This window comes from Camellia sinensis, chromosome 11, assembly GCF_055761805.1.
Source record: "Camellia sinensis isolate YWXY chromosome 11, ASM5576180v1, whole genome shotgun sequence".
Taxonomy (NCBI): domain Eukaryota; kingdom Viridiplantae; phylum Streptophyta; class Magnoliopsida; order Ericales; family Theaceae; genus Camellia; species Camellia sinensis.
In genome coordinates this window covers 65,257,981-65,269,841 of record NC_138971.1, presented here as the reverse complement: position 1 = coordinate 65,269,841, position 11,861 = coordinate 65,257,981, and positions in this window count along the sequence as shown.

Below are 11,861 nucleotides of genomic sequence, written 5' to 3'. Positions count from 1 at the left end.
AGAGAGAGAGAGAGAGAGAGAGAGAGAGAGTATGCGTTTAACACTAGTAGGATAGGAAGTTACATTCAAGAGAGTGAGAGTGAGAGTGAGAGTGAGAGTGTAGTAATTGTTTAACACTAGTAGCAAGTTATTTTCTTTGAATAAATATCTACTCACGAAGTTGAGTTCTAAGGGTTGGTGTGAAAACATTTTCCACCAGCATGAGCAATGGAGTGGACTACACTGAAAGGAACATACATATTCATATATTAAGCATGCTTGTGTCTATGTAAGTCAATCTTTTCGGCTATGTTCAATAGACTTGCCTATAAGTACTTTCAATGAGGCAAATGGCCATGTTTAGGCCATATAATATATCTATCTTGTTTGGTGGGTACCCTAGTTGGTCTGCCATTTCTTCAATGACAACCACAGTTGAATCACACATATAGGACCATTTGATGGGTACAGATCATCATGACCTGATGTTCAACAATGTACATCACTATTCATGATCATCGTATACAAAACAAACATGTCTTGCATTCCGAACTCTATCTTTTAATATTCTGATATTAAATGGGAGAATATGCACTTTTTATGCATTTTTATGATATATATTATGTATTTTTGTGATTAATGTTACGTAATTTTTTGATAAAATTATAATAATTTGTAATTAAAAAATAATATTAACATAATGACAAAATATATAATTTTATTTTTAAATAACAAATTATTATAAGAAAAAATACGTCTGGGTTATCCTTCTTAAGCCAATGATCACTGTCCTCCAGCATATAAATAGAGGACCTAAGGATTTAGAGTGGAAAGAATTAAGTGGGTCAACCAAAGCATTTACTTTAAAAAATTTATAGATATATGAACCCCCAAAGCCATAGTCTACCAACCTCACAAATGTCATTTCATGAGTTAGTGAAGTAGTATTTTAGCAGAATTGTTGTTGTTAATCAAAAGTCCCTCCAGTCAAAAAGATAGGCACTGAAATTGGATATATTTCAAACCATATCCTTGTGTTTGTTTTTTTTTTCTTAATGACTTTCTTGACCATTCTCAAAAGCCCAGTGCAATTTTTACCATATCCTTATATTCTTACAATTTTTTTATATAAATTCTTCACCTTATGTTCTTACAATTTTTTTATATAAATTCTTCACCAGAATGATATATCATATATATGATGGTGATAGTTTTATTATTAAAGTAGTCATTTATTTTAAAATGATCAAGTTTAAATTTAACTGCATATATATATATATATATATATTTTCTTCTGTATGTGTAACATATATATATAAATTGTCTCTCTCTCTCACTAATATATTTGTCTTTATATTTTAGTAGAAAAATCAATGGAGATGGAATCATGTGTCCCTCCTGGCTTTAGATTTCACCCAACGGAGGAAGAACTCGTGGGATATTATCTCAAGCGAAAGATTAACTCATTGAAAATTGATTTAGATGTCATTGTTGACATTGATCTCTACAGAATTGAACCATGGGACATCCAAGGTAAATTGGCTTTCTTTTCAAATTTTTTCCTATTACTTAGACCAATTGACCAACCAAAATTACCATGTAGTACTTAGGTTTGATTAAATTATGATGATGTGAAATACAGATAGGTGCAGATTGGGATATGAAGAACAAAGTGAGTGGATGAGAAAGACAAGGCTGTGCTTTCAAAGAACAAGGCTGTTCTTTCAAAGAACAGAATAATAGGGATGAGAAAGACCCTAGTGTTCTACAAGGGCCGCACACCCAATGGAAGGAAATCTGATTGGATCATGCATGAATATCGACTCCAAACATTTGAACATGCACCTCCTCAGGCAAGTTCAATCAATGACTTGCAACTACAACAAATGTTTTCATGTTTTTTTTTTTTTTCATAAAAATTACTTCTAAACTAAATGGGAAACAATATCAAGAACATAAATGGAAAACTAACTTCTATAATTTCTTAGTGAGGACAACACAATATTACCCAATTACTGCTAGTAGATTACAAAACGTATACACCATTAATCCCTCATACATAAAAAGCTGAAAAACAGAGAACATTTTTTGGGTACATATCAAGCCAAACCCATTCGGAGAAAAACAGGGACGAAAGATTACAAATCCATACACCATTTTTCCCCAGTTTGATTCCAGAGAAAGCTCAGAATTAACGAGGGGTGAAAGAACACAAATCAAACACTCAAATCATCTACTATTTCAATTGTTAGAGAGACCGATATATATATATATATATACGTATATATATAGAGAGAGAGAGAGAAAGAGAGAGCACTTACCCGCAAGAGGATAGTCGGCGGTGTTGGTGGAGGAGAGGAGAGTCGGTGGTGTCGGTGGAGATGGAGAATCGGCGGTGCCGGTGGAGAGGAGAATTAGTGGTGTCAATGAAGAGTTTGTTTGTAGTGATGAACCAAGATTGAATTTAGGGCAAAAACAGAAAAGAAAAAAAAATAAAGAGGAAGGGTATATATATCAGGTTCTAAAACTATGTCGTTTTAATTTTTTTCAATTACTTTTTGTGACGGCACAGAACACCGACGCAAAAGTGACCTGAAATGGCGCGAAAAAAAGGCGCGCGATGTAGTTTTTGGAGCCAAAAAATGGAAAAAAAAATTAAATAATTTTTGTTTGAGACGGTAAAAATTTGGCCAACGCAAATAAAAAAATTTTGTGACGGCATAGTCTGCCGACTCAAATAATAACACTAACTAAATTTTTTTTGAGACGGTCCTACTTTGCCGACTCTAATAACATATTTTTGAGTCAGCAAATGTTTCTGTCACAAATAATGGGACTCAAATAGCTCATTTTCTTGTAGTGAAGGTTCCTAAGAGTCCTTTCTAGTTCAAGGTCCAAACTCCACAATTCAAGGCGGCAAGAACAATGCTCATGCATATACCACTCACACATACACACTAAGTTCCGACTCTTGTGCACTAAGTTATGAAAGTAAAATACCAAAGGAGAAAATACTCACAGCAGTTTAACGAAAATGCTTTACTCGTCTTGTTGGTGCTTGACGTGTAGACCGTTGTTTTCAATCTCCACTTGAGCTCTCTATGTGTAGCACTTTGGTGCTTTTCTTGAGAGTATTTGCTCTATTTTTTTCTTTCTTTTTTTTTATTTTGGTGCTGCGGTTTGTTTTTAAAGCTCGGTTGCTCTCCGCTCACACTTCGGTGATAGCTCCACTTGCAAAAACTTTGCACACTTAGCAACACGAAAGCATAAAATCCTAAGCTAAAAATTAAAATAAGAATATAACTTTAAATTAATTAATTTTTCCAGAAGCCCCAGCAACAACGCCAAAATTTGATGTGTCATTTTACACACAAAAAATAAAACACTAAACTACACCAAATTCCTTAGAATAATGGTAAATCTAGGTATCGATCCATAAGGACAAATGTGAAATTACCAAACCAAACCAAACCAAACCAAGCCTTAAGTCCCATCAAATGGGGTCGGCTACATGAATCCTTCTTCTCCACGCGGCCCTATCAAAGGCCATTTCATTAGTCAAATTAAGTAGATTCATATCTCTATTTAAAACGCTAGTCAACGTTAATCTAGGCCTACCCCGTCCCCTAACACTTCCATCTACCGTTACAGCATCGCATCTCTTCAATACTGCCTCTATTGGTCTCCGTTGAATATGACCAAACCATCTCAAACGATTCTCTCTCAACTTATCTTCTATCAGTGCTACTCCTACCCATTCCCGAATACACTCATTCATAATCTTGTCTTGTCTAGTCTTACCACACATCCAACTTAGCATCATCATCTCAGCCACACTCATCTTATCTACATGTTGTTTCTTGGTTGCCCAACACTCCGTCCCATACAACATAGCTGGTCTAATAGCCGTTCTATAAAACTTACCTTTTAGTCTAGTGGGTATTCGTTTATCGCACAATACCCCAGACGCACTTTTCCACTTACACCATCCCGCCTTAATCCTATGGGCCACATCTGCATCAATCTCTCCCGCTGTTGTGATAATTGACCCTAAATAACGAAATGTTCACTCTTAGGCAATTCTTTGTTCTCAATCTTCACTTCTCCTCTGCTTTCATTGTTACTGTTACTAAATTTACACTCTATGTATTCTGTCTTAGTTCTTCTTATCCGGAATCCTTTAGATTCAAGATCTTTTCTCCAAATCTCTAACTTTGTGTTAACTCCTTCTCTAGTTTCATCCACTAGCACAATATCGTCTGCAGAAAGCATGCACCATAGCACGTCATCCTAAATATTTATCGTCACCTCGTCCATAATTAAAGCAAAAAGATAAGGACTTAAGGTAGATCCTTGGTGTAACCCTACAGTGATAGGAAATTCATTTGTCTCTCCAGCTGGCGATCTAATAGTGGTCACCACCCCTTCATACATGTCCCTAATCACGTCAATGTAACCTTTTTTCACCCCTTTCTTCTCTAACACCCACTATATTATATCCCGGGACACTCTGTCATATGCTTTCTCAAGGTCGATAAACACCATATGAATGTCTCTTTTCTTTTCTTTATACTTTTCTATTACTCTCCTCAAAAGATAGATCGCTTCCATTGTTGACCTACCAGGCATAAACCCAAATTGATTCTCTGACACCTCTGTTATATCTCGCAATCGACGTTCCATCACCCTCTCCCACACATTCATTAAATGAAAGATTAGCTTGATTCCTCTATAGTTGTTACAATTCTGGACATTACCTTTATTCTTATAGATTGGCACTAAAATACTCTTCCTCCACTCATCTGGCATGTTCCTAGTCAACAAAAGTTTGCTAAACAACCTAGTCAACCAACCAACTCCCTTTTTACCCAAACACTTCCAAGCTTCAATAGGGATATCATCGGGTCCTAAAGCCTTATTTGATTTCATCTTCTTAAGTACAATTTCCACTTCAAAGTTCCTAATCCTACGATAGAACCTATAGTCTTGGTTTATCGTATTACTGGCTATTTCTTCTCTTATTGTCGTACCTCCATGTTCCTCATTTAATAATTTCTCAAAATAATTCTTCCATCTTTCCTTAATCTCATCATCCTTCACCAATACCTTAGAATCCTCACTCTTGATGCACTTTACTTGATTAAAATCTCTTGTTTTCCTCTCACGTATCTTAGCAAGTTTGTATACCCTCTTCTCTCCCTCCTTACTATCTAGTCTAGTGTATAGGTCATCATATACTTTTAACTTGGTCTCTCTCACTACTTTCTTGACCTCCTTATTAGCCAATCTATAGCTCTTAAGGTTTTCCTCAATTCTATCCTTCTGCCACTTTTTAAAGCACTCTTTTTTTGCCTTAACTACCGCTTGAACCTCTTCCCTCTACCACCAAGTTTCCCTAGAGCTGGGTCCCATTCCTTTCGACTCTCCAAGTACTTCCCTTGAGATTCTCCTCATACAATTGGCCATCGAGTTCCACATAGTGTTAGCATCACCTTCTAAGTCCCAAGTACCTTCCTTATCCATTCGATTCTTAAATATTTCTAGTTTATCCCCTTTTAGGTCCCACCATCTCGTCCTACGACGCCCGCCATCCTTCTTAGCTTAGTATTGCCCTCTAAAACATAAATCTAGTACCAAAATACTATGTTGAGAGACCAGACTCTCTCCAGGAATCACCTTACAATCATTGCATTTTAGGCGGTCTACTTTTCTCACTAAGAAGTAATCTATTTGACTCTTAACTAATCCACTCTTAAAGGTTATCAAATGCTCCTCCCTCTTCTTACACATAGTATTGGCCACCACCAGGTCAGAAGCCAACGCAAAATCTAAGACACTCTCTCCAGCCTCATTTCTATCACCAAAACCGTATCCACCATGCACCCTTTCATAACCTAGTTCATCTATGCCCACATGGCCATTAAAATCTCCACCTATAGCCAGGTTCTCTCCTACGGGTATCTCCTGTAAGATCTCATCCATTTGCTCCCAAAAATCCCTCTTAGTTTGATCATCTAACCCTACTTGAGGGGCGTATGCGCTAATAATATTCACTATATTCCCTTCAATAACTAGTTTAACTAGCATAATCCTATCTCCTTTCCTAGTGACCGCCACTACACTTTCCACAAGACCCTTGGCAATTATGATTCCTACCCCATTCATGCGTCTATCCTTACCACTATAATATAGTTTAAAACCGGTATCCTCAATTTTCTTAGCTTTCTCTCCCGTCCACTTAGTTTCTTGTATGCAAGCTATACTAACTCTCCTCCTAATCATAACATCTACCAATTCCATCGTCTTACCAATTAAGGTTCCTATGTTCCAAGTGGCTACCCTAAACCTATAGTCTTGGACTAGCTTCTTTACCTGCGCTCGTCCAGAAAAGCGCGGAAACCTTTGCCCATTTTTCACCGCACCCAGGCGTCGATGCGGCGCCCCTTGCACACTTTTCGAAACACCCGGAGGTAGGCGCAATGTGTCACTTGAGGGGAATGACCTAGCATTTAAACAATTCAAAGTAGGATTCATTTTCATAAGGGATCTGAGCGGCTTTTTTACGTGTTGGCTGTCGGCTACCTAACACACAACCCTCCTCCTTAACCCGGGCTTGGGACCGGCGGAGTTGTTAACAATTAAACTAATTTAATTGTTAAATTCCTAATTTAATCTTGATTAAAAAGATGATGATTCATAACTAAAAATAATTAAAATACTCAGAAATTAAACTAGCAATTAAAGGTGAAATTGAAATTATTGATTTTGGGAAAAACCTAGGGTAATAAACTCACCACTAGTTACATAAATAAAGTCTCAACTTGAAAATCAATTATGTACGGTTCGAACCAACTAATACTTCACAACTACAAGTTCAAAAGCATTGATTAAGCAAATTATCACGTTCAACGTATAGGTACGAACCAACTCAAGTAGCACGAGTCGTTCGCTCTAAACTAGGGTGGCAATACGACTCGTCCCTTGTAGTATGGCTCGTCTCATACCTTGAATATGAAAGCAAAGAAAACCATTGCATGGAAAACATCCAACAATCACAAAAAGAAGAATACTTAAAGAAATAATGGAAAATATATTTAAAAACTTCTTGAATACCATACAACTTGTTCAAACCATTACATAATCAAAAATCAAAAATAAAACCATATTTGCTTGGTTAGGGTTTCATCAAAACCCTAGAAATATGAGAACTAGCCACTCATGGAGGAGTGGGAAGAGGTAGAGGAAGAGAAAACCACCATGAGAGATATTCTTGAAGCTTCAAACCCTTTCCTTCAAACCCTAGCCCCTCCTATCCTTTGGAAAATTTTAGAACCCTAGAACAACCTATTTTTCATCTTTTTATTCTCAGCAAAACGAGCTCAAAATTTCGGGCATGTGTCCCTAGGTGGGTCGTTCGAGCGCACACAACTTTCACTCGAGCGGTGGTGGGCCGCACATGAGGTGCAGTTCGGTCGTACATGCGATGAGGTGGCAGGCCGAGAAGTTTCAATACGTGTTCGAAGAAACTGCTTTTGTGCCACTTTTTGCCTGAATTGTGTGTTGCTTGCCAAATCTATACAAGTGCACAAAACACATCATATTTGACAACTAAACAAAATTCAAAGACTATAAATGTAACTTAAGCGGTCTGAATGTGGTACCTTTCGGCCTACATCACCCTCAAATGATATATGCCATAGGCTTATGCTGAGTGAGCCTAGGCACTTGGACCTCTATGAGTGTACATTCGTGGCCCATTATAAAAGAGTAGTTAGTTGATGTATACGAATAGTCCAGTAAAGACTAATGTGAATTAATTGGACTAAAAATTATGTGCTAGTACTTATATAATGGACTTAAATATTTTTAAGTTTTGTATATTGAAAAATCTAAAAATCCTTGAGATATTGATTTGTGATTATGTTTTAATTTTTTAAACAATAAATAACAATCACAATCAAACAATCAAAGACAAATCGACACGATGATTTAATACCAAAACAAATATATGCAGAAACGCAAAAGATAAGATCAAGATATATACCAGAAGAGTTGTCTGAGCGGCCAATGCAATTGCTAAAAAAGTCCTGCTCCGAGCGGAATGCCGCCTTGTTAGCCGGCAACGAAACCGACGAAACTAGGCTCAACGTCACGGCTGGGTCTTTCACAGCCGACGCGTCAGAGAAGATCAGCACATTTTTTATCTTCGGCTGAACCACAAAAGGAACAACCACGTCCGACTCTAAGCGCGGCCGTTTTTCGACTGGGATTTCTTCAAAGACGGCCTCAAAATCGGCGGGTTGCTTTTCCCTGCCCTTATCAACCTCTGGAGTCAAACATTCAACTGACCGTTCTGTCTCAACAGAAACGATTTGAGCCGTTTCAACAACGACAACGGGCTCAGATGATTCAGGGTGGGCAGTTTTAGAAGTAATGGCCTCGGCCTTCTGACAGGTGGCCAAACGCTCAGCATTCTTTTTTCGTGCTAGCTGAGAAAGAGATTCCTTCACCATGCCCTCGGAATAGGAGCCGGGCAGATCTTCTAAACCAATAAAAATATCTCCAAAGGAAAACTCCCCCCGACCCGAAGTGGACAGTGAGTTAGGCTAGTTAAGACCGGCTGCTTCAAATGCTGACTTTAGAGCCTCGTCGACTTCTTCGGCCTCAGCAGCAAACTCTCTCGTTTGTTTAGCAACTATCTCAACCACCGGCTCTACGTCTCGCTTCGAATCAGATGCTTCGAAACCAATTTGCCTAAGGGTCTTGAAGCTGGGGAAGACAAGAGCCGTAAGATGCTGTTCGCCGGTTGGGATCGGAATGTCGTCCGCGGCCGAGAACGTAGTATAAGTAGGCTCGTACCGCAGGAGTATATGGGCGGCTCTCCCTTGCTTCTATACGTTTGGACGACCAAAATACTTGAGTGCAGTCTCAATTTCCGCAAGGACTGCCTCGTCGGCCGAAGTCAAAATTTTCTTCAACTTATTGCCTGCATAAACAAAGGATTAGACTGGGAGAAAAAGCCGAGTAAAAGAAATATCAATAAACACGAGGAGTTACATGGCAAGCTGGTTCACCCCTCTATCTGGGTATAGGGTCCAGGCGATCTTCGCCTTCGCCGAATTCCCAATTGCCTCGAACATTGACCATCACATCATCAACTCGTTTGCCAGAGCTGGCAAGCATGGTTACCAAGTGATGGTCAGTGTCCTTGGCCCTGAGAAAGTAGCGCCCGTGCCGATCGGAGGATTTGGCTAAAGCATAGCAGTGCCGAATGGCCGAAATGCCAAGGTTGATTCTAAGGCGCCGGTTCAACTTTACGATTCCCATGATGATTCGAAAAATTTCACATTGGGTTGGGAAGGAATCAAACCCCAATAGCGGAGGACGGCCCTACGGAATAGGTATAGGGGAAAATGGACTCCGCCCTCCGTAATGGATAGGAGGGGAAAGACGATTGTATTTTCATCCTCCCTCTCCATATCAAGAGTATTGTCCGTCACTAGAGATAGGTGGACATCATTAGGGACATAAAAATGTCGTCGAAACCCCGAATTGCGACCCTGGGAAAGGAGGTCTTTCAAGTGCTTAGCCATTCTAGCGAGGACTCAAGGGTATGCCAAATCTAAAATAAACACGGAAAATAGGATTACAAAGAGAAGAGAAGAAAACTTACGAGAGGCAAAGGAGACAAGGAGAGACAGAGAGGAGTTGCAAAAAACGCGAGTCAGAGAAGGGATACCGACTGGCAATCCAGGAGGCTCAAATATTCGAAAAAGCATGCATTCGAAGGGACTGGAGTTTCAAATCGTAATAAATGCGAGAGATGCACGAATGAGGCGGGAAAGTATAATGATGACCGAAAGGCGTGTGCGTTCTGACATTCACATTGGGATAAGTGATGCCGCCTAACTTATGTCTCTTGACTTTTCACATTCAAAACCAAACACACCAATTAACTACTGTCAATGGGGAGTTTGGGGGGCAATTGTGGGAGCCGGATAAATGGCAGAATCAGAAACGTGCATTCTAGAAGACATATATTACTTGGTTCTATCCTGCACGATCAGGAGGCCGAATGCAATAGATAGGCCAAGTATCTATCGAACTATAGAGCCGAGTAAATAAGAGGATAATGAGTGAAAAGTGGGCTTGGCCCCGAGGCCCAGGAAACAAGTATAAATAAAGGAACAACAGACTAAGAAAGGTATGTGAGAACTATTATGTTTAACTTATAATATAAGTAATCCTGAGTGTAAAGACTGACTTGCCCGTCGGAGTGCTAATTCCGGCACCTCCGACCGGAGTGTTTATTCCTTTTCAGGTGACTAGCAGAGGATCACGAGCGTCCCCCAGGATCAGAAGAGTATTTCCAAACCACTTCTCCACAGATATCTATATCAATAATTTATTTTTTCTTTTAGTTTTCTTTTACATATTTTATTTTCTAAAATTGTAACTAGTATCATTTAAAATGTAGTAAGCAACAGCAAAATTTTGCTTGCAACAAGTGTGTAAGCTGACATTTTTTTTCAAAATTCTTAGTGTATCTCATGTCAGATAATTGGATAGTGATTATTTCTATAGTGTTTAGTATATACATGGTGCTTTTATTCTTCAACAGACATCAATCAGAGCTCTTTTAAGTTGGAAGAATTAGATTGGCCCTGTTTGGTAGGGCTTATTTCCAGCTTATTTCAGCTTTTAGCTTAATTTAAGCTATTTTGATGTGTTTGGTTCAGCTTAACAATATAGCTTATAGCTTTTTATAAGTCAAAAATCAACTTATTCTTTGAGTGGGGGAGGAGAAGCTTAATTTGTAAGTCAAAAATCAGCTTATATTCACAGTTATAAGCTATAAGCTGTTAGGCTATAAGTTATAATCACTTTCCCACAGCTCTACCAAATGAGGCCATTGTGTCACTGATTAAAATATATGACATTTCTTTAATTGTGGTTTCTTGCATTGCATGTTAATTATTTTTGTTCACAAAAGGAAAATATAGTTTCACAATAGAAAATTAAGAAATAAAATCCAGGCTTGGATGCTTTGCTTGCCTACCCACCCTTGATGCCATTCCAAGTGGGACCTTTTTGAACTGAATTTGATCAGTTGAAGTTTATGGGTGGAATAGAAAATTGCTTTTAAAGTTCTGCTCTCCATCTTCTGGCATTTGACTATGGAAATGTTATAGACATTGAAATGCAGATTTATTTATGTTTCATATATTTAGGAATTTCTTCACTTGATTTTGGAAGCTTGAAATTGTGAAGGTTTAGATAATTTTTAATTTTTTTATGATGGAAAATTTTCTATTCGAAGCCTGAATTGACTGAACTTGGAAGAAATTGTCTTTTTTCATTGCTGTTTGTTTGGTAAAAAGGGGAAGGAAAGGAAAGTTTTCAAGAATCACACGGAAAATTAGGATTCCATGTACTTTGTTTAGTTGAAGTTATGGGTGAAATAGAAATTTGCTTTCAAAGTTTCTGCTCTCAATCTTCTGCCTTTGACTATGGAAATGTCATAGACCTTGAAAGGCTTTCCAGATTTAGTTATCTTTCATATATTGAGGAATTCTTTCACTTGATTTTGGAAGCTAAAAATTGTGAAGGTGTAGATAATTTTTAATCTTTTTATGATGGAAATTTTCTTATTCAAAGTTGGAATTAACTGAACTTGGAACAGGATTATGTGCCTATTGTTTTTGACAATTTAGTGCAAGCGTGGTTGTGGATGGGAGCACTATTAATTTAGGGCTTTGGGATATCTTCTTCTTCAATAAACTCTTCACAAGTGCTGTATTTGACTTGTTTGCTTCATGGTACGGGTCAGGAGGATTACAATAGATTAAGACCCCTGAGCTATCGAGGGGCCGATGTCTGTA